Source organism: Dromiciops gliroides, chromosome 3 (genome assembly GCF_019393635.1).
Source record: "Dromiciops gliroides isolate mDroGli1 chromosome 3, mDroGli1.pri, whole genome shotgun sequence".
Lineage (NCBI taxonomy): Eukaryota > Metazoa > Chordata > Mammalia > Microbiotheria > Microbiotheriidae > Dromiciops > Dromiciops gliroides.
In genome coordinates, this window is record NC_057863.1 from 350,682 (window position 1) to 378,307 (window position 27,626).

The window sequence follows — 27,626 nt, forward strand, 5'->3', positions numbered from 1 at the left end:
TTAGGTCCAGAGAAAGACCTAGGGAACTTTACAGGTCATAGAATTTGGGACATCCTATCAACACCCTAATCCTATCAGCAACTCAATGTCTGCATCAAGAGCAAATTAGGTAGACTGAGGCAAGGTAGCATACAGATACAACAAAGATATCTGCATAATACCCTTTGATATAGCAATACCACTGTTAGGTTTATACCCCCAAAACAGCCCCCCCCAAAGAGAAAAAGGCCTATTTGTACACAAATATTTCTAGCAGCTCTTTCTGTGGTGGCTAAGAATTGGAAATCAAAGGAATGCCTATCCACTGTGGAATGGCTAAACAAGCTATGGGATATGATGGTGATGGAATATTATTGTGTTATAAGAAATGACAAGCAGGATGATTTCATTTGATTTTGGGGGGGGCAATGAGGGTTAAGTGACTTGCCCAGGGTCACACGGCTAGTAAGTATCAAGTTTCTGAGGCTGGATTTGAACTCAGGTTCTCCTGAATCCAGAGCTGATGCTTTATCCACTGCACTACCTAGCTGCCCCCCGAAGCAGGATGATTTCAGAAAGGTCTGGAAAGACTTGTATGAACTGATATACAGTGAAGTGAGCAGAACCAAGAGAATGTTATGCACAGTGACAGCAATATTGTTGGATGAAGAACTGTGAATGACTTGACTATTTTCAGCAATACAATGATCTAAGACAATCCCAAAGTACTCAAGATGAGGCATACCATCCACCTTCACAGAAAGAACTGGTATTGATTGAACACATACCGAAGCATGCTATTTTTCACTTCCTTTCATTTTTCCTTTTATTCAAGTCTTCTTATACAAAATGACTAATATGGTAATGTTTTGCATAATTGCACATGTGTAACCTATATGTGATTGCTTATCACCTCAGGGAGGGGAGAGGGATAAAATTTGGGATTTAAAACTTTAAATTAAAAATGTTTATTATTAAAAATTTTAAAATACATAAATGAAGAGGGGAAAAAGAGACCTGCATAAAAACTCAGTTATGCCTCCTGGGAACCATATGAACACCTCAACAAGGGCAGAAAAGGGCTTCTACCAGGATTACATGGACTGATGCTGAGTGAAGTGAGAAGAACCAGGAGAACATTGTACACAGTAACAGCAACATTTTGTGATGGTTAGCTGTGATAGACTTAGTTCTTCTCAGCAATGCAATGATCCAAGGCAATGCCAAAAGACTGATGAAAAATGCTCTCCACCTCCAGAGAAAGAACTATGGAGTCTGAAGGAAGATTGAAGCATACTATTTTCACTTTTTTGTTGATTTATTTTCTTTTCTCATATTTTTTCCTTTTGTTCTGATTCTTCTCTCAGAACATGACAAATGTAGAAACATGTTTAACATGACCGTAATGTATAACCTATATCAGATTGCTTGCTGTCTCAGGAAGGAAGGGAGAGAAAAAACTGGAACCCAAAATCTTACAAAAATGAATGTTGAAAACTATCTTTACATGTAATTGGAAAAAATATAGAAAATACTATTTTTCAAAAAAGGGCTTCCACCAACCCCTTTGCCACATGTGTTTTATAAACATGTGGCCACTTTCCCCTGTACTGGGTATGAGTGAGAAAGTATGCCACACGATAGGTGCTTGATAAAGACTGGCCAATTTTTAGGGGGCAATATTTTATACTAACTTCCTGTACCACCTTAGGAAATATTCCTAACTAATAGGGCAGCTAGGTGGTGTCAAAGTACATAAAGTGGGGCAGCTAGATGGCACAGTGGATAGAGCACCAGCCCTGGATTCAGGAGTACCTGAGTTCAAATCCCGCTTCAGACATTTAACACTTACTAGCTGTGTGACCCTGGGCAAGTCACTTAACCCCAATTGCCTCACAAAAAAAAAAAGAAAAAAGAAAAGAAAAGAAAAAAAGAAAAAACAAAGTACATAAAGTGATGGGCCTGTAGTCAGGAAGACTCAACTTCCTGAGTTCAAATCTGGTCTCAGACACTTACTAGCTGTGTGAACTTGGGCAAGTCACTTCACCCAGTTTGCCTCAATTTCCTCATCTGTCAAATGAGCTGGAGAAGGAATTGGCAAACCATTCTAGTATCTTTGCCAAGAAAACTCCAAATGGGGTCACAGAGAGTCAGACACAATGGAAACAACCCAACAACAAAAGTGGTATGTGTTAAGGGTCACTTTGGCATTATTAAGCATAGTGTGTGATTTCCCAATTGCAATCAAGTCCACTCCCAAACTCCTGTCTAGCTCTGGCTTAGCTCCATGTCCGTGGTCTGTCCTTCCACCTGCCTGTTGTCCAGACAAGGAGGGTGTGTTTCCCATGCAGATGGTGAGACAGGTCCCCTGTGCATGGCTTCAGGGCTCAGGGAGGAGATGTTTGGGTGCTTTGAAGCTTGGTGTAATCAGCACTGGGCTATCTCTGAGTGGGACCTTTTGGAGCATCTCATCATCCATTTAAAAAATATTTTCTTCCATTTGGACCCTAAGCAGGACATTCTCCGTGATCACAGCAAGCAACTTTGGTGAGCACACATCTCCTTGGTTTGTTTCTTGTGACATGGGTACACATGTCAGTCCCTGTTACTCTTAACAATTGTTCACAGGCATCTCTGTGACTTGCTCATGGAATCTTGTGTGGTCTAACTTGAGGCATGTAGGGTGGCAGTTTGAAGAGAACTTTTAGCCTGCTTTGTGCTTGAGCAGCAAACAGAGACAATGGGATCTTTTATTCTCTCTTCACTTATGTGATGGGGAATATGTGGAACATGGCAGGTCTTTGTGAAAGCCTACTTGTTTCTTTCACATGTACATGTATATCTACTTATATCTATATATATGCATGTATACATATATACATACACATTATATATACTTATACATATGTGTATATATATGTGTGTGTGTGTGTGTGTGTGTGTATGTATATAAAATCAAGGGTACCCTCAGTGTCCATGAGGTTCACTTGCATTAAGACTTTTGGAGACACAGGCAAATGGGTCAGTGGTCTTCATCACTTTTCTTTTGGAGGAGGTGGCCTTCTCCCATCCTTCAAACTCTGTCCTATTTCAGATATTGTCAAGATTCAGCTACCCTTCAGTCCTTCCAAATAGAGCTGCCTTCAGCAGAACTTCCATCAGGGTCCTCCATGCAGGTCAGCTGCTCTTCCCATCATCTCCTTCTCTAGTGCCTTTTCTACCTCCTCATATAACACATCAGGGTGCAGTGTAAGGGACTGAGGGTGGTGGTTCTACCTTCATCCATGATGGGCATAGTTAGGAAGGAAAGAAGGAGAAAAGGAAGGAAGGAATAGAGGGAGGAAAGGAAACAAGGGAGGGAAAGAAGGAACGGAGGGAAGGAGGGAGAGATAAAGGAAGGAAACAAATATTTAGGAAGCACTTAGTATTTTGCTACTGTAAAAAATTAATTATTAACTAGCTAATCTAGTCTGAGAAAACATAATTGGACTTATGAAAAATTATAACTATACGAACAATTATAAGTTTAGAAAATTATAATTGGGCTGTAAGTCCCATCTGGGTCACCATTCAAATGTAAAAATATTTTAACTTACTAGGGCTAATTTGGGGGGCCTAATCTGATTGGGGTACTTAATCTGGGACTGTTGACTGTTTGGTTATCTGACTGCTATTAATTTAATATGGGCCATTTATAAAGTTCCACCACACTGCTCCACTCCCCAAATTGATAAGCAAGAGATTAAGAAGCCTCTTCCATTTTAACAGCAGAGGGTTTATTTATAAGATACAATTTAAAATTAAGAATATAGGGAAATAAAATGTACAACCTGACTGTGTTCCGGTGCGCTCTTTCCACCTGCTGCACCAGGAACTTTTTTAGCCTCCTCCTGCGTACCAACGGACCTTCTTCTAGTGTTCCCCTCACTGAAAAGCCCCCCTCCTCCGTATCAGCCTCTGTCCCTTCTTGCTCTTAACTTTTTCTCCTTCCCCCATCTCCTAGTGCTCCAGCCTTTCTGTTCTCTTTATCTTCGCTTTCTCCAACCTGTACCCTGTGCTGATGGCTTCTGTGCTCTCCGCCACCTCCTAGTCCTCTGGCGCCCCTTTCTGTCTGTTCCTCCCAGTGTCTAACTCTCCCGTATATATATCTTCCTTCTCTCCACTCAAACCTCGGGGCTCCCTGTGCCCCCATACACACCAAGCTAATCTGCCAGCCACACTAGGGCTGCGGCTAGGGGGGATGCTCGAGCATCCCATGCACACCACACCCAGGGCTCCATGGGCACCAGCCCATGCCCCCTGCTGTGTGCCCAGGGACATCTGCACGGGCTATGCCAGAGGCCGGCCTGGATGAGCCCCGGGATCTCTTGGATAGATCCGCTCAGGGTGGAGGGAGCTGGGGCTTTTCCCCCCAGCCATCTGACCTGGCCTCTTGTACAGCCCACTGGGCTTTTTCGGCTCAGCTGAAGCTGGGGGGGGGGGGCACCAGCCCCTCCCACTGTAACCATTGGAATGACGCCACCTGCTGGAGACTTACTGTAGGAAAGCTCCAACATGAGGAGAGGGCCTCTGAGGGCAGGACCATGCGGCTTTTCTTTGGTGTCAGGAAGTGACGTTTGCTTGTGGGAGGAAGGAGGGGGAGGCTGGCGCACTGGCTCACTCTCTTTCGTGTGGACTCCGGCGGAGAGCGGAGCAAGGAATGTTCTCTCCCTTTAATAGACAGATGAATCAGGCCTTTCTCTCTCTCTTTACCAAATTCTTATTCTCCTTAATAAATGCTTAAAAGCCTAACTCTTGCTAAAGCTTATAGTTTATTGGTGACCACTCATTAGATTTTGGATAGCATAGCTAGAATTTTAGCCCCTTACGCCACACAGAGAAGAAAAACCTGAGGGCCTAAGGCTTTCTAATCTCAGCCCAAAGGTAGGGCCCCCAAATCAAAATAAATTTCCACACTACAGGAATTCTGGCAGGTGAACACCATTTTTAGCTAATTTCTTTTCCTTCCTGCAGTTTTACTAAAATGTCCTCTGAAGGGTCTAGCTGACCAGAATCCCACACCAAGGTCTCTGTAGAATTGTCCTCCCTTACCTAGGGTTCTTGGTGGGACAGTATATGCTACCCAGCCCCAGAGGTCACTCAGGAACATTTCCCAAGATCCCTGTGCCTTTCTCAGGCTCCTGGAGAAGTTGGCTCTCACTTTATACCTCTACCTCTTGTTCAGTGATGTCATCATTGATCCGAGAGACTTGTCCCTGTCATCTAAGCCAATCAACTTTACTGCATCCCATTGGCTCTTCCCATTCATTATGTTGTTTTTTTGTTTTGTTTTGTTTTGTTTTGTTTTGTTTTTTGTTTTGGTGAGGCAACTGGGGTTAAGTGACTTGCCCAGAGTCACACAGCCAGTAAGTGTTAAGTGTCTGAGGCCATATTTGAACTCAGGTTCTCCTGACTCCAGGGCTGGTGCTCTATGCACTGTGCCACCTAGCTGTCCCCTTTCCATTCATTATGCCCCCATCCTTGTGACTTTTTCCTTCCAGGTCATTCATGTAGAAAGCATTCAGTTAGTTAGGAAGTAATAAATTTGGAAGTATTCCTTGCTTCTGACATCACATGGATCACACATTCCATTCAGTCTCCAGCCCAGCCCCTCCCAAAGGTGTAGCTAAAAGCTCACCTGGAAGTTCCTCCAGTTGCAAGCTGAGCCACAGCAAGCTTCTCATCTTGGCTTGGCTCAAGGAGGGGCAAATGTCAGTCGGTCTCAGCCTCAGCTAGACAACAGTTTCTCTCTAAGCTCAGCTCAAGACCTCTTTCCACAGGCTGGCCTTTCTTGATCCCTGTGCTGCTAAGGTCTCTCTCTAAAGGAAAATTCAAAGGGCTAAGCTGACCTTTTCTCAATCTTCCTTCTCTGCAGCCTTGGACACTGTGAGTCATTCCTTCCTCCTTGAAACTGTGAGAAAATAATGGGGTTTGGGGGACTCAGAGACCACCCCCCTCCCCCCCCCACAGGAATTCTGGATGGTTTTGCAGGGCCAGCCCAGAGTCAGGAGAATTTCCAAGGAATTGTAGATCAACTTTTCTAACTTAACTAAAGGAAGTTAACTAATTTAAGACCACCTTCAAGTCATGTCAATCAATGGACTTGAATGTTACCAGCCAATTAGCTTGGATCAAGGTGGAGTGACCAACCTTTACCTGAGACAGGTTAAAAACCCTCAAGCTCTCTTGGCACACTCTTCCCTCTCCCATGCTACTCTCTCTTTCCCCTCTATCCTAGGTATGTAGGGCTTCTTAACTTTCTGAGCCATGTGTGCTCTCTCTTTTTTTTTGGTTATGGGGCAATGAGGGTTAAGTGACTTTCCCAGGGTCACACAGCTAGTAAGTATCAAGTGTCTGAGTCCGGATTTGAACTCAGGTCCTCCTGAATCCAGGGCCAGTGCTTTATCCACTGTGCCACCTAGCTGCCCCCCATGTGCGCTCTCTTTACTAATATTTAATATGCTTTAATAAATGCTTAATGCCCCAAACTGGTGCAGTTGCCTCTGATTTCTAAGTAATAAATATGTCATAAATCCCAGCTAAATTCCCTAACACTTGGGACAATTATAGGGTGATCCCATCTTCTCTCTACATTTTAGTGAGACCCCTCTTTTCCTGGTTCCCCTCCCCGCTCTCTGACCACTTGTCTCCTCTGCTGGATCCTCCTCCAGACCATGTCCTCTAACCACAGGCGTCCCCAGGGCTCCATCCTGGGTTCTCTGCTCCTCTCCCTTTATCCGACTTCACCTGGTGAGCTTATGGTAGGACGAAGACCCTAAGAAACTTAGACTTTAAATTTTAGCAGAAGTGAAAAACAGTCCTTAAACTTTAGACACTGAAACCAAAGATTTTAGAAATAAAAAATCATCCCTGTTTCCCACCATAGGAATGTGATGTTGCCAGGACACATAGACTAGGGGTCATGCAGATGCTGGGATATGTAGAGACATTTCTATCTATGATGTAAACACCAACAAGCATATCAAGGTCTGCAAGGATGATATGCACATTCCATACATTTGAGATATGGATTTTTTTGTATCAGTCAACAAGATGTGTGACTGATAGCTCATCATTCAACCCCTAAAACATTTCCTCCCCAGTTATTTTGCAATCTCCTTACCTGGCACAGAGCCTTCTTTGTCTGAAATGTATAAAAGGTCAACTTTCCTTCCAGTTGGGGGACAGTCTCCATCTTTTTTTGTTTGTTTGTTTTGGTGAGGCAATTGGGGTTAAGTGACTTGCCCAGGGTCACACAGCTAGTAAGTGTTAAGTGTCTGAAGCTGGATTTGAACTCAGGTACTCCTGAATCCAGGGCCAGTGCTTTATCCACTGCGCCATCTAGCTGCCCCGACAGTCTCCATCTTACTGTCCCCCAGCCATGTATTTCTCTTTCCTAATACAACTCTATTTTAACAAGATTTGTTGAGGGCCTGACAATTCTTTGGGTGAGCCGATCACCCAATTCACCCCAAACCCTAACCCAACTCCAAGTCTAGCCCTAATTCCACCATCACTCTATTGCTGACCCTCCTCATCTCTGGCCTGGACTATTGAAGTAGCTGCTAGTGGGTCTGCCTGTTCCAAATCTCCCCTCTGGTCCATTCTCCATTCAGCCACCAAAGGAATTTTCCTAAAGCATGGATATAATAATTTCCTCCCTCCAGTGGCTCCCTATTGCCTCCAGGTACAATACAAAATCCTGTGCTTGGCATTCAAAGCCCTTCTTAACCTGGCTCCTCCTACTTTTTGGTCTTCTTACAGCTGACTTCTCTCACATACTCTTGGATGACCTCCTGGATGTTCCTCATATAAGACCTCCCTGGTCTTTTTCAATTCCCAAATAAAATCCCATGTTCTATAGGAAGCCTTCCCCAATAAACCCTCTTAATTCTGGGTCTTCCCTCTCTTAACACTTCCTATTTATCCTGCATGTAGTTTGTTTGTACAGTTATTTACTTTTTGTCTCCCCATTAAGTTGTGAGCTCCTAGAAGGTGGGGACTGATTTTGCCTCCTTTTGTATCCCCAGTACTTTGATAAGCACTGTGTGCCTGGCACACAGTAGGTGTTCAATAGATGTTTATTGACTATTACTAACATCCTGTCTCACAGCTTCTCCTAGACTTAATTCCATGCTGACTTCTCAGAATTAGACACTTCACTGGACTTTGAGCCATCCCTGCAACCCCAGCATTTTTCCTTCCCATCTCATGCTGTCCTTTCTCTGTCATCAGCACTCACAGTGAGCCCATCAGCAGAGGGAGAGGGCAGTCACCTCTGCTCCAACGAGCTGGATTCTGGCAGGGGCTACCCCTGGCTTCCAGGGCCCTCTTCTTGGCAAGAAGGCAAGGGCTTTGTGGCTGGATGACTTGGCAGCTCTTTGAGCTTCCTACTCTTCTAAGTTTCTCCATTGCTTTCTTTCATTCGATGGTATCTAGCAAATGGTGGTAGTCTTGCCTGGTTGGATCATTTGGAATATTCTGTTGAAGAAGGATGCTGGAGTGTCAGGAGGAGAGCAGCTAGGCATGGAAAGAACCTTGAATTCATGGCATCTGAAGACAGACCGGCTCAAAGAATGGAGATGTTTAGCTCCAGTGAGAGAGTTGCACAATGGTAACTGAATTGTCCTGCGGAGGAGGGCTGGCCTTGCTCTGTTGGGTCCAGGAGGCAGAAGGGGAGAAATGTATGAAATCTGCAGAAAGAAAGGAAAGGAGCAAGGATTTCTAAACCTCCGTGTGCCAGCTGCCATGCTAAGCACTTTCTAGGAATACGCCCTCGTTTTATCCTCCCAACAGCCTGGAAGGTAGCTGCCATTTTTAATCTTCATTTTACATTTGAAGAACCAGAGCTAGGCAAAGGTGGAGTCACTTGCCCCGGGTCCCACAGCTGCTTAGCATCTGAGGCTGGATTGGTTCTCGGGTCTTTCTGACTCTGTGCACTCTGGCACCCCCTAGCGTCCTCTGGTGAAGCTGAAGACTGCAGGTCAGGAAAGGCTTCCCAACAGTGGGCGCTGTCCAAAATGGGCTTCTCCCTCTCTAGGCAAATAGAGGGTGGTCAGCCACTCAGCAGTTAGATTAGGGAAGGGATTCCTCCTCAGGCGCTCGACTGATGAGACGCCCCTGATTGCGCTGCCTGCACTGAATCTCTGAAGTCCGTGTCCTTTCCTTTAGCCAATTCTCTCCCCTTTGGGGGCGGAGCCACAGCTAGGGCTGGACGAGGACTCCCCACCTCTCCTCTTTCTTTTCTCTAGCGAGTCCCTGTGCCTTCCCCGCAGGCTGCCCTTTGTGTCCAGCTGGCTTGGAAGTCAGATCCATGTTTTGTGATGCCATTCAGTATCATCTGGGTGGGAAAGTATGAGGCTGCTTTGTATGTGTCACATATATTTTATATTTTCTCTTTTTATAACCCTTCAATCCCATTTCCACCCTGCTTTCCCCTATGCCCACCTTTGCCATAAGTCCACAGAGCCTTGGCCGGTGTACTCCCTTTGTTTGGATGATTTTATTGGGTTTTTGTAGGATGTATTGGCCTCTTTATCTTCTGGGACACCATGTTTTCAGAAAAGTCACAACTGTTGATCATCCAGAGAAAGGGAAGGCATGGATATGTTGCTATCTTCACTGGTGAAGGGTATGCCTACCCGTGGGAAATCACAGATCCTCCTGAAGATTGAAGTCTCCACAAGGATGTCAGGAAAGCTCTGGTATATGTCTGACTTGGCCCTTGCCCTGGTGATTTAGTGCTAGAGTGGATTTGGCATTCCCTCCACCAGCATAGATCACCATGAGCCCACGTGTTCTAATCCTGTGTGATTTCTGCCCTGGTTCTCCCACGGATTCTCCAGAGAAGCTCTACCCACTTAGCTAGAGGCCTTTCTCAGGCTGTGTTGTTCCTTGCTCTTGGGATGTTTTCTGATCACACATTTCTTATACATGGCTCATTGGTTGAATAGGAAGCTGCCTCCTTGTAATTGTTTGTTGGGTTGCTAGCAACTTCAATGCTTTTGTAGCCAGGCAACATTGCCAAGAGACCATTCTTTTCTATGTGTGAAGGTTGGAATCCCTGAAAATTCAGGGCTGTTTCCTAAATTCAAGCAAGACTGTTTTCATGCCCTGCTTCTAGCCTGTCCTTATGTGCCATCTCAATGGACTGGCCACCCATCTGCTCAGCATAATTTGGACAAGAGGCATTTTTCATCCATTTGCTTCTCCTCTCCAGGTTATTAGGTCAATCTCTTCTGAGCCATCATATTAGCAGTAGGCTGGCCAGTGGAATGCTGGATTTAAAGTTGGGGACCTGAGTTGAATCCCAACTATACCTCCTCACAGAAGGGCTTGGGCACATCTGTGCCCTTCCACTTGGGGGGCCCTCAACTAAAATACTTTGGAACCATACCTCCTCATGGTAGCAAGGTGACCCATCACCCAAGGTGCTCAATCCTTGGCAGGTTTTACTAAATTAGAAGGTTTTGAGGTCAGACCTGGCTTCTAAAGACCAGTCAAGCTCAGAGAGGCTCATTACTGAGTAAGCTCGTGGAACTCATGACACAATCACTCCAAAAAAACCCCTCCAAATAATGCCATGGGACAATTGCTGGAGCAGCAAAACCCACAAAAGAATGAGCTGAGATAATTTTCCAGCCAAAGATGGCTTAGAAGGCCAGAAGGAAGGGGCTGCTGTGCCAGGGCAGAAGTAGAGTCTAACCCCACAGTCATGCTGACACACATTCAGTCCCAGGCAGGCTGAGCCAGGGAAAGAGACCCCCAGAGACTCTGAATCAGCTTCAATGCCAGTGTCATCTGGAACTAAGCTCACAGTCTGGTGAGAGGGCTGAATGGTTGGCAGGGGGAAGGGGAGATTACAGGGGCCTCTGCTGGTGCTGAGGCTGAACTTGGGCTTTTCACCTCTGCTGGGAACCAGGAAGTAGGCTTGAGTAGCAGTAGCCCAGGTGGGGGAGAGGAGCAGGCTCATCAGAGCTAACAACCACAGTACACAAAGTTTTGCTGCCTGGTTAATTAGCAAGTCGGTCTGGGGTTATCTACAGACCAGAGAACAGGCCAGGCAAGTGAAGAACCTGCCCCTCCTTAAATCATACCACCTGGGAACCCCTGAAGCTTGGGGCAGTGCAGCTTGGAAACAGTGCCCCACTTTAAGGAGCTAAAAGTCAAGTAAAAGACAGGCAAGATGAGCAGACAGAGAAAGGTGAGCACCATAGAAAGTTTCTTTAGTGACAAGGAAAATCGAGGTGCACCCTCAGAAGTTTCCAAGAAAAAATATGAATTGGTCTCAGGCCATAGAGGCACTCAAAAATGACTTTGAATATAAAGTAAGAGTGGTAGAGGGAAAAAAGGAAAGAGAAATGATAGTGATGCAGGAGGGTCATGAAAAAAAAAGTCAACACCTTGAAAAGTCAAATTGGCCAAATGGAAAAGGAGGCACAAAAGCTCATTACTGGTGGAGGCAGTCTTAATTTTTTTTACCATAATGACTCATGAAGACAGACAGCTACTGAGGCTCAGGAGCTGCAAGATGAAGGGAGGGCTCACTGAGTGTGTGAGAAGAGGCCTCCGAGAGCCAGTCTCCCTTCCCTCATTCTGGACCCTGGGCCCCATGGACACGGCTGCTGGTGTGGAAATGCTGACTGGTCATTAGGAATGTTTTTGCCCAAGTTCTTTCCTGGGGACTAAGGATGGCCCCACCTGATTGTCTCTCAAGGGCTAGGGTTGCCCAACACTATGTTCAACAGCATATGATCTTTTCCCCAAACTTGCTTATGCTGTTGACTTCCCTTGTTTCTGACCAATTCACTCAATATCCCATGTTCACAAGGTTTGGACTGTCTGGCTCTTCCCTCTCCATCACTCCCATGATCCATACAGTACTCACCTCCTTCCCCCCACATTCCCACAGAGACACTGTGCTCCTGGAAGATTCTCTAAACCACTTTCCTAGATTGCAGCAGTAGCTTCCTCACAGGTCTGCCCAACTATTCCATTCTCCACCCCATCATCCCAATTTCTAGCACAAAAAATTTCGAGTGGCTCCCTATGGTCTACTTAATAAAAGTGATATAATAATGGAATTTGGCAGACTGATTGGGGTGGGCCACTCCTGTCCTGTCCTGAGTGACGTATGCTGCTTATGTCAGGAGGAGAAAGATCGAGTTTGAAGGACCTCCCCTTTTGGGGGAGGGAGAGTAAACGCTCGCTGAAGGGAACACATCCTCCTTCCAGTGGTGTGAGCTGCAGGAGTGGGCAGAAAGAGGTTCTTTCTTGGCAGTTCTGTGGGCCACTGGCTGCAAAGTTGTTTCCCATTGAAGCTATGAACCCCAGGTGGTGTGTTAACATATGAGCCCTGCTCTTTTGAATTAGCTGAACTGGAAGTGAGTTTGGGGATTGTATAGACTTAGTTTAGGGTTAGGGGGATTATCCATTTTTCTTTTTCCCTATTCCCTTTGATTTTATTACTTTCACCTTTGCTGTTTATTTTATTCTCATTAATAAAACCTGATTCATTTGTGAAAAAGAGACTGTTAGGCTCTTTTTTATTGGCCTGAGAGAAATGTTTAAAAAGGCAGTTTGGAGGGGGAGGGAGCTTTGGGCCTAGAGGTCCCTCATTATTTCCGGGACCCCACTCAATTAACTCTCCCTATATTAAATTTGGCCCCCACTAAGGCCCCCTACAACTGGATGTCATGATGCTACAGGGAATACAGATCAAGCTTAAAGTGCCCTTGTGTCCCTCCTGGGGCACAGTCTTCACAGAGAAACTAAGAAATGTACCACCCAGACACTCCAAATGCCCTATATCATCTTGGCTCCCAATGCTGCTGCCTGGGGGTGAGGGCAGTCCCACACCTTCCTCCTCCACCAGCCTTTCTCTAGTAACTTCCAGCAGCAGCCACCAGCCTTTCTCTCCCTGGTAACCTGGAAGTGGCAACCCTTCCTTTTCTTCACTATCTCTTCTTGGTTTTTAAGCACAGATAACAGTCAGTTGGCTATGACAAGGATACAAGCCCCATGCAGAGCTCTGCTGCAAACCTCCCCTGCTCCCCATGTTTACGGGAAATGAAGTGCTCATAGCTTTTTGTCTTCCTGCTGTTAGCTCTTCCTGGAGCTGTCCTATGGCCAACTGCCTGTGAGTGATCACAACTCCAGGGCTGCCCCTCTTCTCCTTCCCTTTTTAGCCATTTTACAAATTGATGGCCAATTCTGACTTCCTTACCCTGTCTTCACTTACCTCCTCCCTTATCTTACTGACTTGCTTTACTGATCTCACCTCACTGACTACCTTCTCCTTCTGAAGTCCTCACCTGGGAGTCTCCTTTCCCCAATTTCTTCTCTGGCTCCCTCTCCCACAATCCCCTCCCATGGAAGCACAAAATGGAATCCTAACAACACCCTATTGTGCCATAAAATCTGCTTTTCTATGAGTTCTCCCAGAGCGGTTGTAGAGACTCCCCAGGAGGGCAGACAGATGCCTGCCCTCTGCCCAGAGTGATGGGAATGTCGGGAACAGCGCATTCTAATGGGAGGCAGCAGAGGGCCAGGAGGGAGGTGCTTGCAGTATAGATGAGTGACTGACAGACACTTGGAAGGTCAACTAGCTCTCCACATTCCTTCAGGAGAGAGGTGCTTGCAATGTAGGTGGATGCCTGACAGATACTTAGAATGTCAGTCAACTCCCCACTTGCCTGTAATGACTGGTATCTTGGATGGGTAGAGACATGTTTGTAATATAAACAGGTGGATGATAGACATTTAGAAAGTGAAGCAGGTCCCCACCTACCCACGAGAGCTTGTGCTTTGGAGGTAAATAGATGTTTGCAGTATAGACAGGTGGATGACAAACATTTAGAAAATGTAACAGCTCTCTGCCTGATCACAAGAGCTGATATCTAGGAGATGAATGTTTGCAGTATAGACAGATGTTTTAGAAGGTCACTCACCTCTCTGTCTACCCATGAGATTTGGTGTCTTAGAGATAGATGCTTGCAGTATAGACAGGCGGCTTATAGACATTCAGAAGGTCACCTAGCGACTCAGATGTCTGTATTTGCCCTTACTCCCAAGAAGGATGCAATGTATTCACCTGGCGGAGGTCACAGCCTCCTCTGGGACACCTTGAGGCACCTAGTTATATGTGATAAATCTTAGGATCAAGAAACTTCAAGTAGAAATTAGATTCAAACCTTCAGGAGGGAGGAAGGGAGGGAATAATGGAGAGAGAGACAGAGAGACAGACAGAGAGACAGACAGAGACAGAGACAGACAGAGACATAGAGACGGAGACACAGAGGAGAGCCTATTCAAATGCCTGCAGTGGGTGTGCCTGAGTTTTCCTGGGGCAGTTCTGGTGGAAAGGTGGATGCAGACCCATGTCCTGTGGGCCCCTTAAGTCTCTCTCCTTATCAGAGTTCAGGAGCCGAGACTGTTCAGTTCCAGGGAGAGAACCCTTTGAGACGATAGCTTTCAATCAATTCCTCTGTGTGTCCCCAAGCATCCTAGCTCAGCAGGTCAGCACCCCTGCCCTGAATGAAGGCAAAGTCAGGGAACGCTCCCAGTCCTGAAGCTCCTGGAGAGGGCTGTTTCATGCCTGCTAGGACAGCACTCCCTCCTCTCCCCTTGTGCCCCCACATATGCCTAGGTTTACAGTCAGTCTGTGGACAAGCCAGAGCCCATGTCACAAAACAGCCTGGAGCCCTCAGCCAGTCTTAGCTGGGAGGTCTAACCTTGGGAACAGCAGGGGGCGGGGTTCAGCCATGGTTCAGGTGGTTCCCACCCTAGTGGGCTAATTTTTGAAGGACTTAGATACTGCAAATGTATAAATAGAACCATTTCTTCATCTAGGGTAAACTACAGTCAGATGCTTTGGGATGATTCTGACATTGTCCATCCAAGGTGAAACAACAGTCAGATGCCTTTGGTTAATGTTGACATTGTGCCACAGCGCATGTCCAGGACTCCTCCATCTGTTTGAGGTGGGCTGTCTGTGTTGATCTCTTCTTGCTTTAGCCTGTGCCTCTTTTCAGGAACTCAGCTCACTAGTGTCACAAGCAGATGACAGCTCTGCAGGTACAAAATATTACTGGGTTTGGGTTGGAGTTGAGAAGGGTAGAGGGAGGCAGTGTGGTATATGGTAAATACAGCTGAGTCAGGTCTGTGAGTCTGATGGCATGACCTTGGGCCAGTTACTTTCCTTCCCTGAGCCTTGATTTCTTCACCTGTAAAATGGGAATGATGGTGTTTGCATGACTGACCTAAGGCCAAAGAGGTCATGTGGAGGAAGTGGCCATACGCTGGAGGAAGTGAGGAGCAGTGCTGGGATGTCCTCCCCTCCCCAGAAAGACTCCAAAGTTGCTGTCCCCAGTAGGCAGCTCCACTGTCTTTCCTGGGGACTGTTACCTCTGGCATAGTCACTCCATAGTGAGCTGGGTCACGCTAATTGTGCCAGTACCTTTCCAATCCAGTTCCAATCTCCTCCACCCTACTGTCCCATCCACAAGCGCCACGGGGAGAGAAGACTGGGCAGAGACAGCAGAGCAGGGGCAGGATGGACAGTGGACAGGGCCTCGTAGGGGACTCAGAGACCCAGACTTCCTTCTTGCCTCACCCCCTCGGGGGCCATGACCTTCAAACGTGAAAAGCTGAGCCTCCATTTCCTTGTCTGGAGAAGGAGCCCTTCCAGGCCCAGCTCCAGCATCCCATACTCCCTGAATCCATGTGGGGCTGGGGGCTGAGCATGAGGAGGAGGAGAGCAACGCTTTGGAGGGCATGTGGGAACAAGCCACAGGGAACAAACATGGAAGGGAGTGTTTGAGCTGATCTTGGGAAGGCTACATGCTTAAATGACTCTCATACACACTGTCCGCAGGCAGTCCTTCCAACAGTCCAGGAGACAGGGGCTGGAAGGTTCTGAAGGGGGATTCGAACCTAGGCCTCTTCTGGCTCCAAGTCCAGCCCCTAGCCCCTGCTTCATTGTGCTTTTCACTGATGCTTGCCCCTGGCGGGAGCTATAAATACTGACAGAAATGGCTTGAATTATGGAGTCACCGATGGCTGCAGTGCAGTACCCTTCTGGAGCTTGTCTCCTTGGTAGGAGCAGGAACATCTTGAGGTCTGCAGGGAACACTGGGGCAGCTGAAAAGTGGGAAGGGGAGGATGGACCCAACATCCCTGCAGATATGGGGACCAGCAAACAGTGAGGGACAGTGCATCTTCACAGAATTCACCTCATTCAGGAACCTCTTTGGAAATCCTGATATCTATCTAAAACTCAGGGTTGAATGTTCAATCTACTGATGGAAAAAGGGAAAAATGCCTACATTCCCAGGAGTGGGGCATGGATCTTCCTTCCCTAGTGCCCGCTCCCACCCCCTTGTGGCAGAGAGGTGTCAGGGCTGGATTCATTAGCTACTTGGGTTGGGGCAGCAGCCCCTGTGGGATGAACCTTGGGCTGCTGTTGGGAGCACAACTCTGCTGCTCATTCCTGGCCCCTGACTCCTGTGGCTGGGCTAGCTCTCCACTAGCTAAGGTCTCTTTTCTTGGGGGCCAAGGGCTTCACCAAATAAACACAAAAGTTTTCACCAAATTCTCCCTGGTCTTTCTTAGTCCCCAGATGATAGCCCCCTCTCTCAACAGGGTCTAAACAATAGCGAGAGAGAGCAAAGGCTCAGAGAGATAGCTAGGTCCAAGGGAAGAAGCATGCTTTGGAGTCAGAGGATCTGGGTTCAAATTCCACCTCACTCTTGCTAACTGGGTCACCTTGGTCAAGTCCCTGACACTGTCTGAGCTTCCTTGGTGTCTTCATCTGTAGCTTTTCCAAGGAGATATTTCACATTACCCTCTAGTTTTATTCATTTTGATTTGTTTTATTGTGTCTTGATTTCTCATAAAGTCAGTAGTTTCTATTTGCTTAATCCTAATTTTTAAGCAATGATTTTCTTCAGAGAGTTTTTGTACCTCCTTTGATCAATTTGGCTTTTCAAGGTGTTGACTTTTTTTCATGACCCTCTTGCATCACTCTCATTTCTCTTTCCATTTTTTCCCCTCTACCACTCTTACTTTATCTTCAAAGTCCTTTTTGAGTGTCTCTATGGCCTGAGACCAATTCATATTTTTTCTTGTAAGCTTTGGATGTAGGAGCCCTGATGTTGCTATCCTCTTCTGAGGGTGCACCTCGATTTTCCTTGTCACTAAAGAAACTTTCTATGGTGCTCACCTTTCTCTGTCTGCTCATCTTGCCTGTCTTTTACTTGACTTTTAGCTCCTTAAAGTGGGGCACTGTTTCCAAGCTGCACTGCCCCAAGCTTCAGGGGTTCCCAGGTGGTATGATTTAAGGAGGGGCAGGTTCTTCACTTGCCTGGCCTGTTCTCTGGTCTGTAGATAACCCCAGACCGACTTGCTAATTAACCAGGCAGCAAAACTTTGTGTACTGTGGTTGTTAGCTCTGATGAGCCTGCTCCTCTCCCCCACCTGGGCTACTGCTACTCAAGCCTACTTCCTGGTTCCCAGCAGAGGTGAAAAGCCCAAGTTTGGCCTCAGCACCAGCAGAGGCCCTGTAATCTCCCCTTCCCCCTGCCAACCATTCAGCCCTCTCACCAGACTGTAAGCTTAGTTCCAGATGATACTGGCATTGAAGCTGATTCAGAGTCTCTGGAGGTCTCTTTCCCTGGCTCAGCCTGCCTGGGACTGGATGTGTGTCAGCATGACTGTGGGGTTAGACTCTACTTCTGCCCTGGCACAGCAGCCCCTTCCTTCTGGCCTTCTAAGCCATCTTTGGCTGGAAAATTATCTCAGCTCATTCTTTTGTGGGTTTTGCTGCTCCAGCAATTGTCCCATGGCATTATTTGGAGAGGTTTTTGGAGTGATTGTGTCATGAGTTCCAAAAGCTTACTGTCTTCATTTATAGGATGAGGGATTTGGATGACAGCATCTCTGAGGATCCTTAGGTTTTAGTTTCATGACCTAGATCAAAGGTAGAGGCAGTTATGATGTGCTCCATCTGTCTCTTAGCCTTTGACATGTGGGTTTCCTTCCCTTGTGGGAGCTTCTTCTAAAACAAACAAATGGCCAGTCATTGAATACTCAGCCCCTAGATCATGACCTGCAGTGTGTGGACTGGTTGCAGTTCTCCTAGGACAGAGGCAGAGGATGTATGAGCTGGGCACAGAGATGGACAGGAGGACGAGCAGGAGAAGAGATTGGCTGGCTGCCTAGATAGCCTTTGGTGCTCTTGTAAACCTCCACCTTCCCCAGAGTCATGGGCCCATCTTTCTCACACCCTGGTTCTTCCCTAGATGCTGTATGGCTGCAGGTCCATAGGGAACAGAGCAAGGATGCCCAGTAGACTTGAATATTTCCACATGAGGAGACTTCGTGAGAAGGATGTCCCCAGAGAGGGGTGGCCAGTCATGGTGTGAGAGTGAGGGTGGCTCATGAATATCTGGGTGCACTGCTGGTGTGTCCCCAATGTTATGAGAGTCAGAGGGAGTCCCCTAGCTGCTGAGGTAGGACAAGAGGTGCTGTCACCTGCATTATTGCTCCCCCCCCATGAGATCACAATTCGACAAATTTCTTTTGGACCTCAGGGGTTGTGTACCTATGTCCCCTCCACAGCACATTTGACCAGGGGTAGGTCAAGGAGGATGAAGACTGAGGAGAAGTCATTAGATTTAGCCACTGAGATCAGAATTACACAGCACCCAGTACCATGGAGAGAGCCCTGCCTCGGGGACAAGCAGTCCCAGGCTCAAAGCCCAGTTCTGCCACTTGCTGCTAGTGTGACCTTGGGTGAGTGACTCAGCTCCAGAGATTCTCCATTTCTGACCTTATTAAGCAAGATGTGGCTCTAAGTGATCAGGGAGTCAGATTCTCAGGCATAAGACATGCCAGAGGTCATGTGGCCCAAGCCCAAGCTAAGAAATATTTCTCTCTGTTATACACACTTGCACAACCCACATCCGGTAACTAAAGCAGGGGGAACTAACCAGACAGTGGGTGGAGGGGGAGCAGAATGGATGGGCTTTGAGATGAGTCTTGAAGGAAGCGGCAGAGAAGAAGAAAGAGAACTTTCCAGACATGGGGGACATCCAGGGAAAAGATGGAGGTGGAATGTTGTGTGTGAACAACAGCAAATTGGATGGTGCAGTGTCAGAGGCAAGTGAATAGAAGGAACGATAACAACACCACTAGAGTTTACACACTGGCACTAGCTTCAGGTTTGCAAAGTGGCTTCATGTCACCTCATTGGATAGTGAGGACAGGGACAGATCATCAGATCTTTAAATGGCAAATAGCAGCATTTCTATCTCCTGCATGGCACTAGAGAGGCAGCCTCTAGGTAACACACTGGGTATATTCAGTTTAGGGTGTGATCTGAATTGCAGGGAGTGCCTTCCTTCAGCTAAGAGCTTCACATAGCACAAAATGGCAGGTCCAGGCCCTAGCTCTAGAGTCAGTGGGAACCACTGCTGTTTATTGAATAATCAGACTTGTACTTTTTCAGCTGGGCTGAAGATGAGGGAATGGAAAGAGACTTGAGGGGGGTTATTGCAGCAGTCCAGGTATGAGGTGATGAGGACCTCACCACATGTGCTGGTCATGTCAGAGAAAAAGGGGATGGATGCCTGCCAAGCCAGAAGAAGCCCCCTGATTGAGTGGTGGGTTTTTGTGCCCCCCCCCCCGCCATAGAATTGTGCCATTACATAGCTAAGAATCGTACTCCCTTGGGAGAGGCACAGTGGATAGAGCAATGGGCCTGGAGTCAGGAAGAACTGAGTTCAAATCCAGCCTCAGACACTTACTAGCTGTATGACTGGTAAAAACACCTTACTGCTATCTTCCTCAGTTTTCTCAACTGCAAAATGATAGCAATAGCACCTACCTCCTAGGGTTGTGAGGATCAACTGAGATGAATATTTGTATCAAATGAGATAATATTTGCAAAAAAAAGGTACTGTATAAATATTAGTTAATATTATAGTTCTTCTTATCATTTCCAAAATCAGAAAGCTCAACCTAACACACATCTTGTGCCTCCCCACTCAAGCTCATTTATCACACCCTCTCTTTTTACTTCAAAAAGTCAACTTTATAAGTCCAAGAACGGCACGCACTGGACAATGGCTGTCCATTTGGAGAAAAAGGTCTGAAGGTGACTTTAGAAAGTGAATGAGATCTTGGGCTGTGATGGGGCGGGGGGTGGGGGGCGGAGCAAGACTTCATGGAATACAGAGGTGATGGTCCTGCTGTGCCCCGCGTTGGTCAGAACCCATCAGAAGTGCTGTGATCTCTTCTGGGCCGCACAGTTTAGAAAGGACACAGTTCACAGCACCCAGAGAATGACCAGCTCATCAAAAGAACGAGGGATATTTGGCCTAGAGAAGAGAAGTGAAGACTCAGGGAGGACATGACGAAAAGGTCTCTTTGTGGAAGATGGTCAGATTGTGCGTGAACAGACCGAGGAGGAGCCTTCTCCTCATTGTTTGTGATTCTGATTTTATCAAATGCTGACCTGCTGTGGTTACTAGCTTATTTTTTGCTTATCTAGACTGTCTTTTTGGTCTACCTTTCTATTGTTTTAAAAACAGCACCAAATAATTTTGATAATCACCACCTTGTAATGTAGTTTGGTCTTCTATGGTAGCCCCCTTTCATTCCTGGCTGGTTTTTCATTATTTTTCTTGAGATTCTCAATCATTTGTTCCTCCCAAGTAATTTTGTTATTATTTTGTTTGCTTCTATAAAATCATTCTTAATGCACTGAGAAAAAAAGATGCATTTTCGCCTCTATAATGACTTGCTTGCTTTGGGTTGTTAAGGGTTAATGCAGAGTATTACAGTGAGTTGTTTTTTTCCTCATGAAGTAATAAAAGTTTAGCATCTGATGTAAGAAAAGCATATAAAAGTATAAGCTTTTGTAGCTTTGTGTACATTTACGTAGGAACCCCTTTGGGCTCAGCCTCCCAACCCTTACCACAATGTCAGCTTAGGTTGCTGGGAGGTAACTGACTACTTTTCAGAGTACCATGGCAGGATTTGAGGTTTCTAACAACGTTGCTCACAAGCCCTCAACCAACGTCAACTGATTGACATCAATTAGATCTTATAAGAAGGGATTTATTGAGCAAATACATCATGAATATTAATTACAAAACAATCTCCCCATCCTGAGGAGTATATCTTCTCCTTGTATACACACAAGGTGCCTGGGCTTGATCACCTGTGTAAAGGCCGAGAGAGGCTGAAGGGACCCCTATGCTCATGGCCTGGGGAGTCATTTTATCTGTTTCTCCCAGCTCTCTGCCCAAGCCAGAGCTTTTCTCCATCAGATTCCTGGAGCTGCTGCCAACCTGGCATCACTTTTCCACCTCTGTCTGCAGGCTTTTCCTCTACCACCAGCTCTAGGGGACTCTCCAATTTTGGACAAATCATGTAACCTCTCTGTGTCTAAAACGACTCCCTGGAACATCTTCTCTAAGTCCCTGACAGCTAGTGAGTGCTACCTGTAGATGAAGATCCCCATGCTGATACACAGCCACTCCCTGTGGCTCCCCATTCTTGTTCAGGCTAGAGGGGATGGCCTCTGAGGTTTTGTGCGAGCCTGGGGTTCTGCCATTATGTAAAAGAGTCGTTGGGGTGGCTAGGTGGCACAGTGGAAAGAGTACCGGCCCTGGAGTCAGGAGGACCTGAGTTCAAATCCAGCCTCAGACACTTAACACTTACTAGCTGTGTGACCCTGGGCAAGTCACTTAACCCCAATTGCCTCACAAAAAAACCCCCCAAAAGAAAAAACAAAACCAAAAAAAGAGTCGTGCTCCCCAGGGGGCTGTGGATGACCAGAGGGTTGGGGAGCGAAGCCCCTGCAGAGTGCTGGCTGGAGGGCCCCATGGCCTGGGCCAAGGAGGGGCCACAGACAGACCCCAGCTGGCAAAGCCCCAATCCTCATTCAGGCAGTGGGATTGTGAGGGGCCAGCGCCTCCCAAAACTGCAGGTCCCTCCTCTGGGCAATGGGGCCCGTATTCCTTGTCTGATCTCCTTTGTCGGTTTTGTGAACCTTGGAGTTCCATGTGTGAGCCACCATTATTCTCATCTCCTTCCCTTTCCTCCTTCCTCCTCTTCCTCCTCTCCTTCCTCTTCTTCCTCTTGTCTTTCCTCTTCCTCCTCTCATTGTTCCTCCTTCCTCTTTCTCCTCCTTCCTCTTTCTCCTTCTTCCTCCTCCTCTCCTCCTCCTCCCCTTCCTCCTCCTTTCTTTCCTCTTCCTTCTCCTCCCTCTCCTCCTCCTCTTCCTCCTCTTCCTCCTCGCTGGCTCTGGAGCAGAGGACAACAGAGGCAGGGGGAGTGCTGGATACCCAGGCATTCAGCTTACTTCCTGATGGTGGTCAGTTTATTCATGACTAACTCCAGAGTGCTTCACTTCCTACCCCTGTATGTCTGTCCCTGCCACAAAACCTGCCTTCCCAGAAGGTTATCTTATGGTCTGACAGGGGGTCTTGGAATCAGTCGAACACCCTCCAACATTAGAGCACTACTGATTACTGACTAAGCACAGAAATTCCCAGAAAGGACTGACTGTTTATATACCAGGGACAAGGTGCCCAGGGTACTGTGAATGCCTAACTTAGAATGAAAACACACACAGACACACAGACACACAGACACACACACACACACACACACACACGTGTGTGAGCGAGCTTCCAAAACACCTCACCCAAGAACTTTGTTTCAGTGACCCTCCTTCTAAACAGGACATGCTCCTGAGGCCTCCTTCCTTCCCCTCCTCCCCTACCCCATTACCAAGATCCTTGGAGAAAGCTTCATCATCTACAAAGCTTGCTGGCAAGAAGAGCTGCCATCGTGTCTGGTCCCCAGATGGGGGTGCCCTCTCCCCACTGGTTGGAGGGCCCCTGATGCTGGGGCTTCCACATGAAACACAGAATCTCTGAGCTGGAGCAGAATTTGGAGAATCCTCTCCCCAACTAAGGGTCTCCAGCCTCTGTTTGAGGACCCCCAGAAAAGAAGAACCACCAGCTCCCAGAGCAGCTCATTGAGAGCTCTCTCTCCCCATGAGCCTTCTGCCCACTGGGGCAAAGCAGATGAAGGGGAGCCCACTTTCAGGTGTTAGCCCTTCAAATATTGAAGATAGCCAGCATGCCCTCCACAAGTCTTCTCTTCTCCAGGCTAAGTGTCCAACACCCTTCAACTGATCCCCATTGTCATGGTCATTGGCACGTCCCCATTTTGGTCAATAAGGGTCCTGCCTAACATATGGCACCTGTAACCGAACACAGCACTCTGGACAAAGTCTGCCCAAGGCAGAGGACAATGAGAGTTCTACCCCATCTCCCAGAAAAGACCAGCCTTATTCTGGCTTTTCTTAATGGAATTTGAGGTTATTGTAGTTTTCATGACCAATGACTTATCTCGAGCTCGTGGTCCTCTCACACCTATGGATCTCTTTCTTTGAACCCACTGCTTATGCCCATCTTGCTTGTCTTGTTCAGTTGTTTTTATTTTTTAAATAAGGAACAACTCAAATGTAAGACTTTGTCTCTGTCACTTCTAAATTTCATCTTCTTGACTTGGCCGATTGTCCTAGCCATATCCTTTTGGAATCTAACTTTGTTGACCACTGTAAAAGCCTGGGTCACTGCTACTGGGGTGTGGTATTGGTTGATCTGGAAGGTCACAGTTATACAAGCTATTCTCAGACAAGGAATCACAAAGGAAACCACAGAGCAGCATATAATGTTGGGATGAAGGGTGGTGGCGGTGCTCTGTCCTGATGTATCTCCACCTGGGGTGCCTCATGAGAGCCCTGTCCCCTGGGACTGGAGCAATAGCACCCTTCTGAGGCCCAGCTGGTGTACCCCTTTGTCTTCCCGGTGATATCATCTCATGAGATGAGGCACCAGAATGGAACTGGGAGGAGATGCGGTGGACAACCAAACTTGCCACGGTCCTTGAGTTGGTTTTCCATACTCTGGAAGTGTAGCGGCTTTGTTTGAACAGAGGGAGAACACTCCAGGTCTTCTTCTAGACATCCTTGATTGACCTTTGCTCCTGAAGCACAGCAGAGTTGAAACTATGGGGTCCTGATTGGGTGTGGGTTCTCAGGCCTCCCTCCTGACCCACTGAGAAGCAGGTGATCTTTCTGTGTTACCTGAGGACATCGCTCCAGGGAGCCAATGGGTTTTAGTAATATGATATAGCTGATAGTGATCTATAACCTATATCAAATTGCTTGCTGGCCTGGAGAGGGGGGAGAAAAATTTGGATCTCAAAAATAACTTTACATGTAATTGAGAAAAATTAAAAAATAAAAAATAAAACAAAACAATATTTGTGCCACTGTGCAAAATTTAAAAAAATAAATTCTGTCTCAGAGACTTAAAAAAATAATATGATGTAGCTCCAAGAATGTTAATGTAACCTTGGGCTGCATTAAGAGAGACAGATGTGTGTCCAGGAGCAGGGAGGGGGATGGTCCTACTGTTCCCTGCCCTGGTCAGACCTTACCTAGGATCTTGTGTGCAACTCTGAGCATCACTGTTTATCAAGGGCACTGACAAGCCAGGGTAGGTCTTAAAGGGGATTCTGGAGGTCCTTCTTTCTTGGATGCCTCTGTAGTCTGGTGGGGGTCAAGGGCTGTGGAAGCCAGCAATGACTGCCTAGGAAGGATGTTTGTGAGGAGATCAATATTCAGGTGTGGCTTGCAGAAGGTGACTGATAAATCTGGGAGAAGGACAGTGAAGTCTCCAAGATCCCATTGCAAGGAGCTGAAGGAGCCAGGCCTCATGTCCACATCTCCAAACTTTCCCAAGTGATCTGATACTCCTTTCACTGAGCCTCTGTCCCCATCATTCTTGTCCTGGAACAGAGGCTCTGGGTTCAAGCCCCAGAGCCCAAGGAGAGGCCTCTGCTCTCGACCTCCCAACCAACACTGAGTGGGTGATCTTCTCATGACCTAGAATAGCCTCTAGGCCCTGTTCAGATAACAGTGCTTTGGCCTCCTGGGCTTCCCTGTCTGGTCCTAAAGTGGGTCCTGAGGCCTCTGGTCACAAGACACTGACCCAGCCTTCCAGAGTGAAGAGGAGAGCCAGACTCAGCTGTGCCAGCCCTGGGACAGTCAGACTAATAGTCAGTGTGTGGACACCTCTATGGGGAGGGCAGGGGGGCAGAGCCCATAGGGGGCTCCTCTGGAATCTACTTCCTTTGTGTGACTCTCCTTGGCATTCCACTATTAGACTTTCATTCATTTGGTTCATTGCTGGCCTCCTCAAACTCTTCTGGGGAGCTTCAGGTCACACACAGCCTCTCACAACCAAGTGTGAGGGACATGACCAGCCCCTGGTATGGAGCCAAACAAGCAGCAGCACCAACCCTCTGACTGCTGTCACACTGTGTTAGGCAGTCGGTATCCAGACACATTTAAACATGAAGCACTGAGCAGGACAGCTGAGGAGGCATCTTATATTTCACCTTGGCTCTGCACTGTCTCCCTCAACGCCCACGTTTTCCTTCATGTCCCCTCCAGTGCTGGACCTTTCCTTCTGTTGGGTATGCAAGAAGTTCCCTTGCCCAGTGGTCAGCCCTCCTCAATGGACCCAGGTCTCTTAAACTTCTTGAATTCACAATGTCACCTTCAAGTCTGAACATGTACACTTCAAGAACAACATTCAATTCCTTGGATACCCAAGAAAGAAAACACAAAACCTAAGAAGCAGACATAGGCAGAAATCAGCCTCATTCCTCCACTCCCTCAAAGGGGACCCTAGTGACAGAAGAGACAATGTATTACTTTGGAGAGTCAGAGGAAAAGAGAGACCACAGGGGTAGAGTCACTCCCTTTTTAAGGTCTGCTGAATCACTGCCTTTTCCTGCTTGGTGGCCAAGAAAGGGGTGGGCTTTTCATCTTATCCCAAAGGACCAGCGTCCTCATATCACCAAGGCATGCCCATGTGGTCAGCCAGCATTAGGAAGGTCAGACAGGGAATCTGTCCAGCCCCTGGCCATCTTCCTCATGGTCACAGAGGTAGTAAGTGTCCAAGACAAGATTTGAACCCATGCCTTTCTGATTCCAGGGCTACCATTCTATTTAGTATATCATCCTTCCTCTCTGGGTGGGAGAATAAAGAGAATTAACCCTAGCCCTAACCCTCCCACATTAAAAAGAATAATTCCTCTGCTGAAGAGCGTCTCATTACCAGTTCTCCAACCCCTCTCCTGCTTGCCAGTTTTTCAGAGGTCACTGACAGTGACTTAGTAATCCCATCCCCCGCTTCTTTCTGCCTTATTGAATGCTCTCTCAGGTGTTGTTAGTCATACTTCCCTCCTCCAGCTCTTAGGATTCTAGGTGGGCTTGGCTTTCTCTTGAATGACAGTTCTGAGATACCAAGTGTTGTGCTGTATTGGAGATGACTCTTGATTGACTAAAAGAACCCCGTGCCCCTATGCTGCACACTGGTTTGTTGGAGGGCATGCCAGAGTTGGGGCGAAAGAAGGTGAGGCTTAGACTTTTGGAAGGCCAGAGACATGTAGGAACCAGCCCCTGGACATGTCCCTTGACTGCTAGTGCTTCCAACTCTAGAAACAGCTGAGAGCAGACTTCTCTGTGGTAGGACTGTACTCTCTCCTGGCTTGAATTGAGATCTTATTGTGCTCCATTACTCTTGAGTCTCTTTTCAGCTGTGTGACATCCCCAATTGTTTCTTGCCTTGATGAAGATTTGTCACCATCACCAGCATTTATATATCCCTTTTAAGGCATGCAAAGTGATTTACATATGTTCAATTCCTTTGGTCCTCACAACAACCCTGTGAAGTGTTACCCTCATTTCACAGAGGGGGAAACTGAGGCTGAGAGATGAAGTGATTTGTGAATGCCCAAGATAGGATTTAAAACCACATTTTTCTTTCTTACTCCAAGCCAAGCACTGCCCACTGTGCCAGCCATCTCCCTTGGCTGACATCTGTGTTGTGGCAATCTGCAACTGATAGGTGTAAGCTAAGGGTCACCCCCACTTTGAATGATCCCAGAAAGTGTCTTTTATTATGGATCTAGGTAATACCCCATAGACTATAAATATTTGAGGGGGGTAGATAGATGGGATCCTAGCCCAAACCCTCCTGAAGATGGGTGAAGGAAGAAGCATGTGTCCAGTCATTGCCCTCCTCCCAGTCCCTACAAAGCCAAACTTTTCCTCATGTCTCTTGGAGAGGGCTGGGCCAGATCCCATATCAGAAGCCATATGCCAGCTGCCCCAGATCTATGAATCAAACACAGACTCCACACTTACCCATGTGCATTTCTCTCTCTCTCTCTCTCTCTCTCTCTCTCTCTCTCTCTCTCTCTCTCTCTCTCTCTCTCTCTCTCAGGCTAGCAGTCCTCACTCTATTGATTTCTTTGCACAGGGCTCATCCTTCCAAAACCACCACCCAGCCATGGAGCTCATCCCACCAAGTCCCAGGGATCATCTTATCCCTAGATCTCCTCACACATTATAGGCACTTTGTAGATTTGTGAATTGACAGCTGAGGGTTTGGCTGGCTCCTTCCTTGGACTGTGTCCTCTGTGGCTTCCTGCCTCTCTCTTCTACCAGTCTT